The sequence below is a fragment of the Andrena cerasifolii genome, chromosome 1 (genome assembly GCF_050908995.1).
Source record: "Andrena cerasifolii isolate SP2316 chromosome 1, iyAndCera1_principal, whole genome shotgun sequence".
Taxonomy (NCBI): domain Eukaryota; kingdom Metazoa; phylum Arthropoda; class Insecta; order Hymenoptera; family Andrenidae; genus Andrena; species Andrena cerasifolii.
In genome coordinates, this window is record NC_135118.1 from 3,843,076 (window position 1) to 3,854,709 (window position 11,634).

Genomic DNA, 11,634 nt, shown 5'->3' on the forward strand with positions numbered 1-11,634 from the left:
CGATTCAGCGTACGTCTGTGTACCTTGACGTTAACAATCTTTTTTTTTAAAACTGTTTTCGTTTATATGGAGAAACAGTAAATAGTTTTAATACATCCAAATTAATCGTCCAAAGAACATTTTTTCATTCAGTTTGTATGTATTTTCTCAAGTTTTCGGTTACTATATATTAAAGAGGAAGGACCAAAGTATATTTTGGCATATTTGTTATTGAGTAATTAATTTAGATAACACATGAAAAAAATTGAAAACAGAATATCGTACCAACTAGCCCCGCAGTGGGGTAAATTGATACATTTTCCAAATAACATTTTTTCATTCATTTTGTATGTATTTTCTCAAGTTTTCGTTTCCTATATATGAAAGAGGAAGGACCAAAGTATATTTTGGCATATTTGTTATTAAGTAATTAATGCAAACAAAAATTTAAAAAATTGAAAACAGAATATCGTATCAACTAGCTCCGCAGTGGGGTAAATTGATACATTTTCACTTCGTCCAAATAACATTTTTTCATTCATTTTGTATGTATTTTCTCAAGTTTTAGTTTACTATATATGAAAGAGGAAGGACCAAAGTATATTTTGGCATATTTGTTATTGAGTAATTAATTTAAATAAAACATGAAAAAATTGAAAACAGAATATCGTATCAACTAGCTCCGCAGTGGGGTAAATTGATACATTTTCCAAATAACATTTTTTCATTCATTTCGTATGTATTTTCTCAAGCTTTCGCTTACTACATATTAAAGAGGAAGGACCAAAGTATATTTTGGCATATTTGTTATTAAGTAATTAATGCAAACAAATATTAAAAAAATTGAAAACCGAATATCCTATCAACTAGCTCCGCAGTGGGGTAAATTGATACACTTTGCCTTCGTCCAAATAACATTTTTTCATTCATTTTGTATGTATTTTCTCAAGTTTTCGCTTACTACATATTAAAGAGGAAGGACCAGAGTATATTTTAGCATATTTGTTATCAAGTAATTAATGCAAACAAAAATGAAAAAAATTGAGAACTGAAGAACGTATCAACTAGCCCCGGTCTCCCCTAATGGCATCAAATCAGAAACAAGAAAGACTCCTAGAAAATGATACTAGAAAACGCCAGGAGTGCCGTTAAATTAGCAACAATATACATCATTAGAAGCTCCATTTGAAATATTAATTTTAATATATGGTATTGTTACTTGTGTTATTCTTTCTGAAATATAAAGTAATCATCAAAGGGAACCGTGTGCTCCACTATCCGAATATTCTTTTAGCCAATCGGCCGCATTGCCAGTCCAATAAAATCAGAAGGATGAATGGCCTTCGACGGTAAAAAGCAGGGAATGCGGAGAAAGGAATCGCTACTATCGATTTCACTTGCATGCACCAGCTACGCTATCGGACTATCGGTGAAAAAAAGCTTTCAGACCTGCAGCAGGCGGTTTTCATCGCATCAGTTAACGCAAAATAGCCGGGCCCAGCCTCCCGACGTTCGTTTCTTTTTCCATTTTGGACACCGCAAAGAGGAAGGAAAGACAAGGAATTCTTGGAAGCCATGACTCGCCAGCTATCAGCCTCTGGATCTTAATTCCACTCGGTTGCCCGACGGTAAATTAGATGGAGACGTCTGGAAGTATTGTACAGGACGGAGGCTTCTTAAGAATTCTTCATTGAAAATGATGGGCGAAGGCGAACCACGTGAAATAATAATCCAAATGAAGATTCAACACTTTGTTGCAATCGCCTGGGATCTTCTAAACATTCACTGCCGCGAACTATTCATTAGATCCTCTATCAGGCGGTACATACCTACCTATTTAGCTATTCCAATGGCAATTATTAATCCTGCTTCGAATCAACTTTTATATTCATTTCAGGGTTTTATTCAGAGCGTTTGTTAGAAACATAATTCTGTAAATAATGTTGAGCATGACAGCACGAAGAAATGAGAAGGGACTCTTCCACAGTTGTTCCTTTGGGCAGGCAGCTTCAGGATGGGGTTGTAGGAAATATTTGTTAAGAAGTTTTCGTTACCATTAAATCGAATGCCAGCCGGAGTAGAAGCTTCCTGGCTCGAATCTGCTGTTTGCAATCGTCATTTCCCGGTTGCGAGAGAGAACATAATGGACCGTGTTCCGGCCACGATGACTCTAGCCTCCCACGTGAAAAGATTGCGCGATCAAGTTCACAAATTCGTATCTAAATACTTGGAAGTGTTACTACACTCCTCGCAGTCACATTGTCAAAACCTTTTGTGGACCAAGAATTCGTAACTTTTCAAGCGCATTTTCATGTAAATGTCCCTATATTTAAATTCCCACAGAACACAAAGCTTTTATATTTTTTTTTATAATTTTTATACTTTCGCCCTGCACAGTGGCATGCAGTTTTGTTTAAGTAAATTCGGAACAGTAATTAATTGTGAGAAATACGCTGGTACGGTGTTATTTTTGGATCTCCAATTTGCGCAATCTCCAGTCTCCATATCTGCATGTCCCTTAGTTCCTTCGATTGTAATACAAAAAAGGGAGACTGTCAACGAAAGTATGCGGAATATTGATAATCCTTCGGGAGCGAACTTTCAACCTCTGTGATGTGAATAATTCGAAATATCAAGAAGACAACTTTCCTTGATGAATTATTTACTCCGCCTGAGGACATTTCTAAACTCCAAGGACAACAGCTAAGAATACTTAGGGTTTCAATAAAGTGAAAATAGCGAAGTGTACAAGCAACGTATTTCAAGAAAGGATGAAATAAAACTACTACGAAACGTGACTCAGGATACTTCGAGATAAATACCTCGCTCGATTTCGAAGGTTATTTTTTTCCCCTTCAAAAATTTCGTGTCTCCGAAACAGGCGACATTGAGATTATTGGGCAACGATATTTCTCAATCGACCTCCGCCCAGTCGCGTCAAAAAGCGATTCAATTACCATTTTTCTGACGACAGACCCACGGATGTTTCTCTAACACCCGTTATTGATAACCAGCTGCCAGTTGGGTAATCAGTTTCGGCTGACCGCGTTACGCCAGTAATTTTCCAGGATTCCTACGGTGCCTATATACCACGGTTTTACAACGTGACAAAAGGAGAAGAAAAACAAAATTAAAATCCCGCCTAAATGTGCCCAAACGTGTATCCGAGTTCGGACACACTGGAGGAGCGAGTAATCGTGGCGAGTTTCCGTTGTCGTTCTAATCGCTATTCCCACGAAACTCTGTCCCACCGTCTTTTTCTTCGGGCGACAGTGGTAATTAAAAGAAAATTTAAAATTCATATTTCTACATACAGTGACTCGCATTAATATTTGGACACTTTTTAAAATCGCATAACTTTTTTAGAATTGGGCCAAATAAAATTTTGTTAAAATTTTTTTATATTTTTTTTTAAATTTTATTTTATTTTTTAAATTTTTTTTTTAAATTTTTTAAATTTTTTCAATTTTTTCAAACGACTTGAGTTTTTTTGAGGAGCTAGAAGGATTAGTTTGCTAAATGACGTATTTGGTCGTTTTGAAAGAAATGTATTTGGTCGGAATAGCGAAAAAAATAGTAAAGGTCGATTTTTAAACTTTTTTTTGTGAGCTTGTAATGAAAATTAAAAAAAAAACCGTTTGTAAATCGCGGTAAGTTGTATACGTGCCTAAAATTTCATCAAAATCGGTTAACGTTGCTCCGAGCTACAAACGTTTAAAGATCGCAGAATAATTTTAGGCACATATACAACTTATTGCAATCTACAAACGGTTTTTTTTTTAATTTTGATTACATGCTCACAAAAAAAAGTTTAAAAATCGACCTTTACTCTTTTTGTCGCTATTCCAACCAAATACATTTTTTTTTCAAAACGACGAAACGCGTCAGTTAACAAACTAATCTTTCTAGCTTCTCAAAAAATCTCAAGTTGTTTGGACCAATTCTAGAAAAGTTATGCGATTTTAAAAAGTGTCCGAATATTAATGCGAGTCACTGTATCTGTAGTTTTTTAAATATAAGTCTCAATCATTATACTTTTAAAAGTTTGAGTTTTCAAATATCTATAATATTCTTTCTAATGAAAGTGTCTTGCTTTTGTCAAAAACAGTACCGATTTGTACGGATTTTTAGTTAATTGAATTCTGCTTATTTATTTGGTTTTGTACAGAGTATATTTTATTCTGTAATATTTTTGTAATTCCATAAATATTAAAGAAACTGAACATTTTAAAAAAAGTACAAATATTTATTTACCATTTTAATTATATATTTTTTGTGAAAATTCAAAAAACGGTGTAACCGTTTTTTTGGGAATAGTGGAATTCAAAAACCGGTTTAACCGGTTTTCTGGGAACAGTGGAGTTCGAAAACCGGTTTAACCGGTTTTCTGGGAACAGTGGAGTGCGAAAACCGGTTTAACCGGTTTTCTGGGAACAGTGGAATTCGAAAACCGGTTTTTTCTTTAAACGTTTGTAGCTCGGAACAACGTTAACCGATTTTGATGAAATTTTCGGCGCGTATACAGCTTACTGCAATGTACAAACGGTTTTTTTTTTAATTTTCATTACAAGCTCACAAAAAAAAGTTTAAAAATCGACCTTTACTATTTTTTTCGCTATTCCAACCAAATACATTTTTTTTTCAAAACGACCAAATATGTCATTTAGCAAACTAATCCTTCTAGCTTCTCAAAAAAACTCAAGTTGTTTGGACCAATTCTAAAAAAGTTATGCGATTTTAAAAAGTGTCCGAATATTAATGCGAGTCACTGTATCTGTAATTTTTTAAATATAAGTCTCAATCATTATAATTCTAAAAGTCTGAGTTTTCAAATATCTATAATATTCTTTCTAATGAAACTATCTTGCTGTTGTCACCATTCAGAATTTAACCGTGCTACCACGGTGTAATAGACAGTTGTTCCGACTCAGCACGTTTTCCCCAGAGATTTTGTGTGCTGATTTCTGTTTGGTTCTTCTGGCCGCCGCGAGAGGCGTCGTGATGCATGTACGCATGCATTTATGTGATTGTAGTAGTAGAGCTTTTAGTAGTATTATGCGCAAAAAGTCAGCCTTTTCTGCTTGAGCGCCAATCTAGTGGCCGCCAGAAGAACTAGGACGAAAAAGTCACACATTCTGAAAAGGGGTCGGAACACCTGTCTATTACACCGTGCGGCCAACGCACAGTGGGGAAATTATGCGATTCTATGGCCAAAACTACAGAAATGAAATTTTTTAATTTTACAAATTTAATGCAAATATCAATTGAAGAAGTATATCCACGTTCGTGGTCATAACCTGAATACTTATTTTTAATATATAAAATTCGGTACTTTTACGTTCTAATATGTGAGAAACTTAATTATCCGAAAAACAGCGCTTACAAAAATTACGAACGATAAAGATTTTTTATTATTTACATTTATACACTTTTTTTGTTTGTTAGAGCATGCCTCTGCTACAGTGCAGCAGGGCACAGCAGAAGGGTTATCGCTTCTGACGACAAACAAATATACATAATACAAACAATCAAACAGAGGATCGAAGCTGAATAAAATTGTTTAAAAAAGAATAAAAAATTTTGTAATGTATAACATGTGAACCAGTGTCGGTCACAGTTATGTCGTATGTTAGACAAGACACAGTGGATCGTGTTTAAAAAAATGCATATAATTATAAGATTAGCAACTATTAGCGATTAATAATTGCATTTATAGAATGAAAATAGTCGAACGTAAAATAGGAATGAAAATCGTTGCAGAATATTATGGGATTGTTAACTGTTTTATGTATTGAAAATTGATTCTTATATGAAATGGTTATTTCTAAAACACTGTTTTAAAAATTGTATAAATTACGTATTAAAAACCGAAACGTAATTATTTTGAGGACAAAAAGATATCTTACGCACCACCAGGAATTCAATCCATGCCTTGAAATTATTTTCAGATCTTTGGATAATACAATATAAGTAGTGCTCCTGATTTCTCGATATTTTTTTTATTCTCGACAAATCAGAAATGAGATCATATTTCTTGAGAATTCTTGAGTATTTCCGAGAAATTGAAAAAAATATTGCAAAAATTATATTTTTGGAATAATATAACCGGTTTTTTGGGAATAGTGGAATTCGAAAACCGGTTTAGCCGGTTTTCTGGGAACAGTGGAGTTCGAAAACCGGTCTAACCGGTTTTCTGGGAACAGTGGAATTCGAAAACCGGTTTTTTCAAGAGTCGGTTTTTGTATAAGCCCTAGTCGTTTGGTTGATAAGTACTGCAATTGCAACAGAACGAAATTTGGAATGCGTCATTGTTGCATATATGCAAATATTACAATAGGATTATAAGATTTTACTGAGAATTTGTATGCGTATTCGAAATGAAATGCTTTTTAAATAAATACATTTAGTTTTAACTAACCACTGTGTAAGCATATAAAAGAACAAGTAGAAAGCAGAGTTTTTAGTATTCGAGTAGCGATATTGCGCGTGCCGCAATATTAACCGATTAAGCGTAGTCAAACGGTTACCCGTTCTTCTTACCGCTGTGTAAGTACTTACGTCAGTCCTCCCAGAAATCGAAAGCATCGCTTTTCTAGCGAGAAACCGAGATTTATGACCACTGTGTCTTCATTTGATGGCAATTACAGTTAAGTGACAGGCAACCTTGTATACTTTTCAGAAAATTTTTTGTCCAATGGCGATGGATCCTGAGGAACTAATTTGGCTTGAACAGGAATCATTCGTGTTGCTAGGATCGAGAGTTCAAAAGATTCTGTATGTACGTGTTCAGTATGCACTTGATTTACGAGGGCCGTTCAATAGGGAGAGAGCCAAAATTTATTAAATGTTCATTACTCAAAATCAATCATCCATAGTTTTCAAGTTCGATACATTCTCCATTTAATTGAATATAGCTCTGCCACCTCTTGAACACGTTGTAATATAAATTTTCTCAAACCAAGTCGACACATCCCACGTTAAACACAGTGGCCTTTATATTTCTAGCGAACTGTTTCCACCGAAACAACTAACTGACCATCTCCCACCCCGACGACACTTTTCGATAAATCAGAATAGAACCTAAAAATGGTCCCCGCCAGGGTATTTTTTATTTGAAAAAAAAAGCGTAAAGCCAATTTGATGTGCAACACCCAACCGGGCCAATTAGAATGCACCTAGACAGCAGACATTAAATGCTTGCTCGTAAACAAAAATATTTTTTGAAATTGCAAACGTCAATAAATATGAAGCAAAACCGTTCATATTGATATCTCCTTTCGTTTCCTTAAAAACAAATTCATAAACAGCACCCACTTTTCGACCGTCTAAACCAGAACCTCTCCTTAAAGCTCGTGAACCTGTCGCACTGACGTTGTTCACGTTCAGCTCCACATTAGTGATCTGTAGCACCGGTATTTTAAGGGTCCTAGGGTTAATATTTCAAGTAAATATTCTTAAAAATATGTCCTTTAAAAAAATATAATAAAAATGCCGTTTTTTGTTTACCAATCGAATGGGAATACCTCCTCAAACGATTAACTCGACCGTATAGGGCAGGGTTGACTAACTGGTGGCTCGCGGGCCACCGGGGGCACCTCCGCCTTGCTGCCACGCTGAACGGCCCGCTCCATATCTACCAGACTCTGACGGTCGCAGTCGGAAAGAGAAGAAAAGAAGGAAGAATCCACTGCGGTCGTCAGAGTCTGGTAGGTGTGGAGGGAGCGGAGGAGCCCTCGGTGGCTCGCGAGCCACCAGTTAGTCAACCGTGGTATAGGGTATGCCCGATGGTGTTCAATGCGAGAAGCTTCCATCCTTTTCTATGCTCCTTAAGGCCATTGATCTCAGCAGTCGAGACTCACATTTCAAACGATCTATGAAGTTTATCTAGAAGTAATGAAATATCCAAGAGTGAACAATATTTGCAAACTAAGGATTGCACTGTTGAAGGTTGGTAGGGGAGAGTAGGGTAAAGCGGAACGGGTGGGTAAAACGGATCATCAATGTTTCTCTTAAGGGGGTATACCCGTTTGAACCCTCGGAAAATGTATACATTTTGTAGATTTTTTTACAAGTCAACGGTTTGATGCAGATTTCCCGTTTTTTAACTATGTTTACATAGTATTATGAACTACTTATAAAAAAAGTTTCAGTTAAAAAACTATTGTTTTTCGGAAGTTACGGATACATGTCCGAAAGTCTCTCGATTTTAGACGGCTAAACGGTGGCCCTAAAAACTCGCGCTACGTTCAACCAATTCACTTCCAATTTTGCATGCAGAATCATAATAAGATTCCGCATCGTCCAACGAAGGCTTTTTTTATTTCGATTCCCCGTTTATTATTTATAAAGGAAAAAGATGGATTTTTCTCTTAGAAAAATTTAACTTTACCTTTGATCTCTCACCATTTCTTTATTTTTCAAAATTTTCAAAATCGCCTTCGTTGGACGATGTGGAATCTTATTATGATTCTGCATGCAAAATTTGAAGTAAATTGGTTGAACGTAGCGCGAGTTTTTAGGGCCACCGTTTAGCCGTCTAAAATCGAGAGACTTTCGGACATGTATCCGTAACTTCCGAAAAACAATAGTTTTTTAACTGAAACTTTTTTTATAAGTAGTTCATAATACTATGTAAACATAGTTAAAAAACGGGAAATCTGCATCAAACCGTTGACTTGTAAAAAAATCCACAAAATGTATACATTTTCCGAGGGTTCAAACGGGTATACCCCCTTAAGGTCGGATATCCAATGCGTGGCTCGCCGCGGCGGCTGGCGGCGGTCCCACTAGGGTAGCCGCACCGTTTGTGGCCACTTTAAGGTGTTGTACCAGTTTCGGGCACTTCTTAAAAAATATAATATTTTCCCGTGTAAGCGGTAAATGTAACCTTATATTTCTGGCGGTATACTAAACAAAATATTTATCATGTGAAATTCTGCACGTAATAATGATCTGCAAGCAATTTAAAAATAAAATAATTATGCGCATGGCTAAAAACAGTGGCCACAAACGGTAGATCTACCCTAGCGCAAGGGAGAAGTATGCATCTGTTTCTCCCTTACACTAGTGGGACCGCCGCCAGCCGCCGCGGCGAGCCCGCGCATTGGGAATCCCACCTTTAAGCCCCGTGGCCACTAGCAGTAAACTTGCGACATTTATTGCGAGAGTTGATGTCGGCCCTGTGCAAACACGCCTGGGAGTAATTCTAGCAAGTTCTGATTACTTGCGACAGTTGGTCTCAGCAAGTGAATTCTGTCATAGTGTGGACACCCGATAAGCTTCTCTCTCTGAGAAAGATTTTACTTCCAAACGAATTGGAAATTTTTGGCGAGAGTAGAAAGCAAGTAGCTGGACCACAGTATTCGGTCTCGAATCTACGTGCACGTCAGCATTTTTGTATCATTTTTAGTAATGTTTGGTCCAACTAATTCTAAATTCTAGTTTGTTGGACCGACATTATAGTAAATACTTTATGTATAAACATTTGCTGTCAACTCTCAGGCGTAACACTGCAGTGTAATGTGGACAGGTGTTCCGACTCCTGTCCAGAATGTGTGACATTTTCGTCTTAGTTCTTCTGGCGCCCGGTAGATTTCGTGGCTGTTGTAAAGGTATTTACGTATATATATGCAGGCCTGGTATGGAATTCCTACTCGTAGTGGAAGAGGAACACTCCACGCATGCGCGTGATGACCCCGCGACGTCGAACCAATCGACGCCAAGGTTCAGTCAAATGACAGCGTCATCACGCGCATGCGTGGCATGTTCCCCCTCCATTACGCGCAGGATTTTTCTGGCAACTCCAGTAATACCATTAAAATCTCTACTAACACAATCTCATTAACACATATGTATATGCCTTCTAAGTCACGATCCCTCTGGCGGCGGCCAGGGGAACTAAACAGAAATCGACACACAAAATCGATGGGGTAAAAGGTACAGAGTCGGAACACTTGTCTATTACACTGTGGTGTAGACACGCGGGACATATCTTCCGAGACACTTTTCTGGCAACTACTTGCAGGCAAGAACTTGCGTAAAAAAATTGCTGTAGCGTAAACACTCATGCAAGTTTCTTGCGCAATAAATGTCGCTAGTTTATTGCTAGTGGCCACGAGGCTTTAGACGAGAGCTGCGAATGAGTTGGTATCACGTGACATGGGACCAAACGGTCCTCACAGCATTTCGCGACAGACCATAGACCCGTGCATCCGTTACTTTTCGATTGGCAGTATAGTAAACATTTCCGTAAACATTGAAGTCTCGATATTGTGTTGTAGTTTCGACTACTTTTCTTCACTTGGATTTAGAAAATTTATAACGGCATGAACACCTGTTGGATTCTATAGTCCTTACGCTACATTTCGACGATTTACCCAGTTCGTTGCCTCACGCTGAAGTGTAAATATTAAATGTTTACTAAATTAGTGCATATGGGGTGAAACGGAACACTTTTGCGTGGGGTAAAACGGAACACGTGTTTAACTCACTTCCACCGATCCCATTGTCTTGAAACTTTGCAGGCGTGCGTAGTTATGATGACAATACAAAATTATGAAAATAAAACCTTGAGGGGTGAAAAAATTACCCAGTCTTGAAGTCAACCTGTAACCACAAATCAAATCAATTCGATGGGCATGAAATCAGCACATAGCCACAAATCAAAACTTAGACACTAAAAAGTCAATAATAAAAAAAATAAAAATTTTTTTTTTAAGTTACATAATTTTATATGAAATACGCTAAAAACAAAAAACTTCTCCATTCACGTGTTGATATTCATTATTCATGTAAAAATCCACGTGTATTTGATTATGTTCAGTAACTTTTATGTTATCTGGTAAAATATTTTTTCTTATGCGTATAAAATATATTTTTGTTTTATTTTATTTGTAATAGTTATACCTAAAACATATATTTATAGTTTCTAATACAAATGAATACTTTTTAAATCATAAAAATAAAGATTTTGTACGTTTACATGGTCTTCAAGCGGGTGTCCGCTTTACCCTATCACTTGAGCGAGGCGAACATTTCAATACCTCCGGTAAATCTAATTTTTCTTTATTGCCAAATACTTTTTCGTACCAAAGGCATTGGTTTTCTTATAGTCTAAGGTCCACTTAAGACTCCTGTTAAAAGTCCCATATCTGTTTTTCCTTCCGATTTTATGCTGTCACCCTCCAAAGTTAAGCGTTCCATTTTACTCTGCTCTCCCCTATAGGTAGACCCAAACGAAAGTAAATAGTCTAATCTAAAAAAGTTTTCACTGAATCTCCTCAAAACTGCCTTAACGCTCCATTATAATAATCATCACCGTAATAATAACAACAGTAATTAGTCTTTATTGCCACACAAATATTGAAGAATACAAAACGCATGGTACAACTAGATAGACTATAGAGGTTGCCATTAACCCAAGCCAAATATTCACGCAGGTAACCCAGGGTCTGGGGCGTAGTAGACGCAAAGTGGCCCCTCGTACATTTCTCTGCCTTCCATTTCAAAGGAGGAGAAACGCGAAAGAATTTATACCCTGAAACGAATACGCTCCCTCTTAACAACTAAATTCTTCAGGCTTGTTCTTCAATGAAACAGCTCGCGATGAAAACCCCCGTTGGAGTAACAGGTTCCCTGAGCACCCATGGAGCTCGT